Source organism: Talpa occidentalis, unplaced genomic scaffold (genome assembly GCF_014898055.3).
Source record: "Talpa occidentalis isolate TD23 unplaced genomic scaffold, MPIMG_talOcc4v2.1 talOcc4.367, whole genome shotgun sequence".
Lineage (NCBI taxonomy): Eukaryota > Metazoa > Chordata > Mammalia > Eulipotyphla > Talpidae > Talpa > Talpa occidentalis.
The window spans coordinates 26,600-33,658 of record NW_023603929.1 but is presented as its reverse complement, the minus strand read 5'-3'; positions in this window follow the sequence as shown (position 1 = coordinate 33,658).

Here is a 7,059-nt window from a genome sequence, read left to right as displayed (position 1 = left end):
GCTATAGAAACATGAATAAGCATAATGGAAAATGAATTTTTTAATGTGACTTTTTGAGGTATAATTGACATATAACATTATATTTGTTTCAGGTGTACAACATAAAGATTCAATGTTTGTATTTTTGCAGGATGATCATAGGGCTGCCATGAACATTGTTACACATATGCTTTGGTGAACAAGTGACTAAACTGGGTATTATGTAAGTGTGGGATTAGGTCACATGTAGACATGTGGCACTACTAGAACATTTTCCAATGCGATTTTCATTAAGTTATCCCCCTTCCACTACACATGAGAGTTCCAGTTGCTCCATATCTTCACCGATATTTGGTAATTTCATCTTTTATTGTTAGCCATTCTGATAGGCCCAGGACAATTCCGAAAGTTGAGAATCAAACAGGTGGAACTTTGTGGGTGCTTGGGGGTACTTAACTCCTCATGGCTGAATCCTCATGAATGGGATTATTGACTACAGAAAGAGCCCTGGTCCTTTGCACCCTGGGAAGATATAGCAAGATGTCAGCAGTCTGTAATGGAAGGGGGCTTGCACCAGACACAGTATCAATGGAGCCCTCGTGCTGGAATTCCCAGCCTCCAGCACTGTGAGAAATAAATGCTTATTGTTTATAAGTCACTCAGTCTCTGTTATTTTGTTCTAGCGGCCTAAATGGACTAGGACATTGAAGGACATTTTCCTCAAGATCACCTGTACTATTACATTTAAAAACATGATAGGATTGAGTAGAAGAATGTGTTTTTTTTGTTTTCTGATAAAATATGTCTTTAAGTTGAAAAAAAAAAGAACCAGGTGAGGAGATTTTGCAAAACAAATACTAAATAGTACGCAATATCCTCTACTTCCTAAGAGTATGAAACTCAATAAAATCAGGTTGGGACCTGTCTCACTCTCTGAAGATGGTGCTTGCCAATGCCAACAATGCCAGTAGCAGTATGTTTTAGTTCTAGGACTTCCAAGTAAAACTGTGGCAGGCATGCCCTAGCCCCACCCGAATCACCAGATGCACAGATCATTATCTGCAGTCAAATGTTCTACCCCTGGCACAGATCCTTATCTGAATTTCTCTCCCTTTGCTTCACTTCAATGCCTACTTTTCTGGGGTCCGTTGCCAGGGCTGATCAGAAAATTGGAAAGAGCCTGGAGACCTAGTCCAAGGCTTGTCTCTGCCATATACAAGGTGACCTTGGGAAAGTTATTTTACCTCTCTGAGTTTCAGATTTCTTCATTCATAAAGAAGAAGTATCAGTACAACGCTCACAGGATTATTGGTGAGAATAAATAAGTTTCATGCTAAATTAGTAATAAGACTCTCGGGACTTGCATGTACTCCATTATCACCTCCAGCTTATTCTGGCAACACCACAGGGCTGGTCAGCAGGAAGGCCCAGGACATGACACCTGCCACAGTGGACTCTGCTTCTGCATCTGATGTCTGCTCAGGAAAACCAGGCTCTTACTCTCTTACTCAAAGCCTCTGTGGACAAGGAGAAGGCAGAAGAGGAGTGATGTAGTACGGAAACTACAGCATGGAGGGAAGGTGAATTAGAGGTGAAAAGATGCCGGCTCATTGTGTGCAAAATCATCTCGCATGGAACCAATTCTGAGAACTGGTTGTAGGAGTCAGATGGCTCCCAGAGCAAAGCAGGTGCTTTCCCTCAGCACCAGAATGTATCAATTCAAACAACATTAGCTACTCAAATTGTGTGTGTGTGTGTGTGTGTGTGTGTCCAGGGGAGGCCCTCAAATTGGATTTTTAAAGTGATATTCAGCTAAAACTTTAATAACAAAATGAACTCTATGTTTGTGAACTCTAAATTATACAATAAGAAATATAAAAATTCACATAGGAAACATTTAGACTTAAAAAAAAAAAAAGGAAAGCCTGAATGTGATCATGAGGAAACAGACTTTTATTTTATTCTATTTTTATATTTTATGTTTTATTATTATTTTTTTAATTTTATTTTTATATTCCCCATACAATTGCAACCCCCTTATTTTGACCCCAATCCCTCCTCCCCCCCGCCATAGTGTGTCTCTGGTTCATATTTGTTTGTTGATTTTGATTTTTTCTTTCTTATAACTATTCTTTTTCCTGGTCCCTTATTTAGGTTTTTCTAGATTCCTGTTATCACTCCTTTCCCTGCCCCCACCCCCACCCATAGTGTGTCTCTGGTTCATAGTTGTGGAAACAGACTTTAACAGAACAGTAAGGTTAATGGGCAAGTCTAATGCATTTATCTGAGAATAGTGGAGAAGTACAATTTGGGGTACACAGATCTAAGCAGAAACCTAAAACATGTCTCAAGGAGTCAGGCTTTTTATAGAGGGAAAAAGAAGTTTGAAACAGTGAATAAGATGTTATCAGGTGAAAGAGTGACAAGGTAGAAATGATCAGGGGAAGGATCACAAAGCCAAAGTATTGCTATTGAGCTTTTATCAGTCCTTTCAAACAGGATATTCTCATTCTTGTTGACTTCTTAAAAGGTTGGCAGTTTGGCCTAGTCCAGAGCTCCGACCCAGTTTAGAAAACAATTTCTCTGCAGTGACTGCTTTTGACTTTTTTTTTTTTAAAAGATATTTATTTTTTTTTTTTTTTTTTTTTTTTAGAGGCATTTTTTTTTTTTATTTATTTGTTTGTTTTTGTTTGTTTTGTTTATACATGCACTGGGCACAGTCAGAAGCGCGGGAGGGTGAGAGAACTCACCAAAGCCAGAGCGGGGAGCAGAGCAGGCAGAAGGACTGAAATACACTGCTGAGGGGAGAAGCGGGCGGCAGGAGAGGTCTGCGCGCCATGTGGGACTCTCCTCCGGTGGCAGGGGAGCAGCCGGGGATCAAACCGGCGCTACAGAGGCCACGGGCACCTTCGCAACCCAGCGCTCAACCGTTGCACCACCGGGGAGGCCCTAAAAGATATTTATTTATGCAAACAAGAACTAGGATACAGGCCAGAGGTGCGGGGTGGGGGTGGAGGGGTCAAAGGATTCACCAGAGACAGGTGGGGAGCAGAACAGGAGGACTGACAGAAATACACCGCTGAGGGGAGCAGCGGGCAAGGCAGGAAAGGTCTGCTGCACAATGTGTGTCACTTTCTTGGCCAAGGATTGAACTTGTGCTGCAGTGGCTGCCATAGCTTCATAGTGCTGCGTCTTAACCCTTTGAGCCACTTGGGAGGCCCCTGCTTTCTACCTGTTTTAAAATGCAGTTATATCACCGTTCACAATTCCTACATTTCTTCTGACTAAGGTCTGTCTCTGAAAGCATCACTGGAAAGTATTGCTGGTCAATCATTGGGTTGAGTTTCTTCAAGTTTGGTTTTTGGAAGGCTCATTTCCAGCATCTCAAAGGGCTTCCTTATGAGCTTTTAGGTCTCATTTGGGCAACAAGAGCGTCAGGCCAGAGAAAGGCTTTACTTTCTTTCTTTTTTTTTTTTTTTTTGCAGGGATTCAAGGTGTTACTGTGAGATAAATACCTATGAAAGGAAAGGGGAGGAATCAGGAGAGGTACAGGGTAAAAGTGACCATTTATACAGACTGACAAAACCTCAGCCATCTCAGCAAAGAGTTTTGGAAATGGACAATCAGATTTGTCCCAGATTGGGTCCCATTGGGTCAAAACAGCCGTCCCTTTATGCATTTCCTGGTTCAGTCACCAAATAACAGGTGCTCCAGGAAGGGTATGACCTTGGGGGAAGGTTTTTCTGCAAGTGAGCTGGGCTGGTGAAGGGGCAGATTGCTGAAGCTGTCTGCTTCCTGCATTCTCTGCAGTTGGGTGGCAAGTGGCAAGTCTGTTTTTCAAGAGGGATATAAGCAGTAAATGTCTGTGTTTAGCACCTACACCTTCTAAGTCACATGTACAGAATGGGAGAGTAAGAGAGTGCTCATTAGTCAATTCTTCAGTGCTTTGTAGATCAGTATGAATGGTAGCAAGCATGCTTGTCATATTCCTGACCTTTAAAGGAAAATGTCCAAAGTTTCTTCATTAAATATGGTATTTGCTATAAACCTTTTGTTGAATAACCTTTTTCAAGATAAGAAAATTACCTTCTATTTCTGGTTTTCTACATTTTTTTAAATAATAGGTATTAAACTTTCAGGTGCGAAAGGCTTTACTTTCGAGTTTACTTTAACAGCAAGTATCTTGTAGAGTTTCTCAAAGTTCTCATAAAGACTCAGAGACCTTAGTGACCATTCTAAAGCATCGGTGTTCTAAAATATCAAGCTATGTAATTTAGAATAACAAAATCCCTATAATAGCGAGCAAATGCTAATTCCAAATTAGAGAATAGTCTCAAATCAAGAGGCCATGCCTGGGGGCAGTCAGCTAAAGAGATTAGAGGACCAGGGGGATTCAGTGGTGTGTGATGGAAGAAACAAATTTCCCCAAATTGAGAAACTAATCTGAATCCAAAGAACAAAGCAGGCACATCCATTAATCACACTTAGAGTTGATTAAGGACAGTTTACACACAGGGCCCCTCAGCACTTCTGCCTGAAGTTGCTGCTGGATGTGAGCCAGTGTGCCTGCTGTTAGTGTTCACTAGGCCAACGGAGGGGTGTGGTCCAAACAGCATCCCTGGTATTAAGGGGTGGCTGGCTGCTGGAGGCATGGTCCTCAGCTAGTAAGCTAGTAGTTGGGATGCAAAGGTAAACTGGGGTAACTGAGCTGCTGGAGGTGGTAGCTGTGGCCCTCCATGTGTGGGGCCTGGTAGCTGGAGCAGGCAGAAATGGCAGAAAGGCAGTCTTGTGAGTGTGGCTGGGAGTGCTCAGTGGGGGACTGCTGCAGACTGTGCAGGCCTGGTGGGTCTTATGGGCATAGTGGGCCTTCTGGACCAGGTCTGGGGCTGCTGCTAGACTGTGGACAATGCTGAGATCCCTCAGCTGGACCCAACATGGACAAGGGGCTCTGATGCCCCCTCAGCTGTAACGTGTGCTGCCAGAGCCCCTCCTGCACCACACTGGCGGTCGGAGTAGGCCACAGGCACTGCTCTGACCAGCACTGGGGACACCCACAGGGGACGTAGCTCACATGAGGTCCTGTAGGGGGGTGGGTCTGGCAGGCCTAGGGCTGTCAGAGGGGTGTAGCTGATAGCCACATCATTCCACAGCTGTGTGTGTTCTAGGAGGTCCTGGTGTACTTGCTGGCCTGTTTGTTAGGAGGCAGGTAGTGACTGACAGAGGCCTGGCCTATTTATGTGCTATGGGTGGTCCCCTTTGCTCTGTCTCTGGGCTCCGAGCTAACTTGGATGCTTCCAGAGGTTGGGTGGCGCTCTCATGAGGGATTTGCCTTCAGGGTCAAATAGTATGGAGGCTGGGTTCCAAAGTGGTGCCAACTCCAGCTGTTATCAACAAGGTGTTGAGAGGTTGCCAAGATCCCATCAATCAGGTACAAAACTCCTGTGGGCTAGATTTGGAGCAAAAGAAGCCTTCATATAGCTGTTTTTAGTTTTCTTGTTCTATCTTTTTTTCAGCAGCATTGCATTATAACATTGCTTTAATTTCAGGTGTACATCATTGAAAATCAACATGTACATAGACATGTAAGCTCACCACTAAATGGTGTACGGAAAATGGAGTTACTCAGCCTATTTTTTGCCTCCTGCACCAGGCCTCTATGGCTGCCACCTGTGGCCTTGCTTTCCTCCCAAGTTTTGTTGCCCACACGTGATAAGGTGTTAATGCAAAAAGCACTTGGAAGACTGAGTACAGGGTGTTTTCATATGTAAATATGGACACCTGGGCTGAGAAGCAAGGGATAAAAGGAGATTTCAGGGGCGTGAAGCTGGGAGAAGCCGGAGAGAGAGGCCAGGAGGAGAGCGTGAAGATCATGGAGACTGCTGAGCTCTTAGGGGTTGGGAGGTTTGGTTGTTGCCTCTCTGCTGCCAACCTCTCAGCTCCCCCGTCTGTCTCCTGGCCTCCCACCTTCCCGGCCCCACAGCTTTCCAGCACCCCCTCTTTTCTCAGGCCCCCAACCTGTCAACTTCTCTCCATCCCTGCCTTGCTGCTGCTTCCTTGCCCAACAATGGCATCCTTCTTTTCTTCTGTTTATTCTCTCCCTGAAGCTTGAATTTAAATGAAATGATTCAGATAAGAATTTTCTTTTCCCCAGGAAGACTTTGACCCTTTCCTAAGGCCAGAATTTTATAATACTTGAATAGGAGCTATTTCTAGAATCACAAAGGGCTTGTAAAATGAAGTCACCTTTTAATGGCTCCAAGATGATTTGTAGCCTGCTACATCCAACTTTCTCAGTTTCATTCAATTTGCTGTCTTGGGAAGATCTTTCTAGATTTGGAGCTGAATTTGGGGGGAATGCTTTTCTTTCTGAGTACTTTTTTTTTCTTCTGTGCTATCAGGCTCTAAATATCAGTTTCCACTTTCTCCAAACTTTGACCATAGAACTATTTAAAAATCCTTTTCATCTCTCGTCAGGTATCAGCCAGAACAGAAAATAATTCTGGCAATATTAGTCAACTCCATCCACCTAAGAGGTGCCCGTAAAGAGTGGGCAAGGGAGATTCTCTCCCTAAGGCCCAGCATCATTCTAAGCATAGGCAAAGAAAGACTAAGATGATTCCCGTAAGAGATGTTAGCTGCAAATGGAGTTTTACCCACATTTCTGTCCAGTTATATTTTGGGGACCAAGCCAAGTTCTCAGAAAACAAGGAGACAAAGGGAAACCTTAACTGACCTTCTGGGTTTCCTTCTGACACAAAAGGCGGATATGGGGTGGTCAGGCAGAGGGAGCAGGATGAGACCGGTTAGATCTCAGAGATTTCCTTATCTTTTATTTATTGGCCTCAGTTTTGTAATAGTCTCTTGAAGGGATAATTTTCGTACTGATGTGTCTTGGACACTAATGCCAAATAAGCATCCCTTTTGATTTTGCTTGACGTTGAGAATACACATGACCCCATTTTGCATGCAAGAAAGTAAGTTTTGAGGGCCTCCCCAGTGGTGCAGCAGGTTGAGCGCAGCGCCTTGAGGCTGTCCGCGGCCTCTGCAGGGCTGGTTCCAATCCCTGCCGGCCAGGAAGAG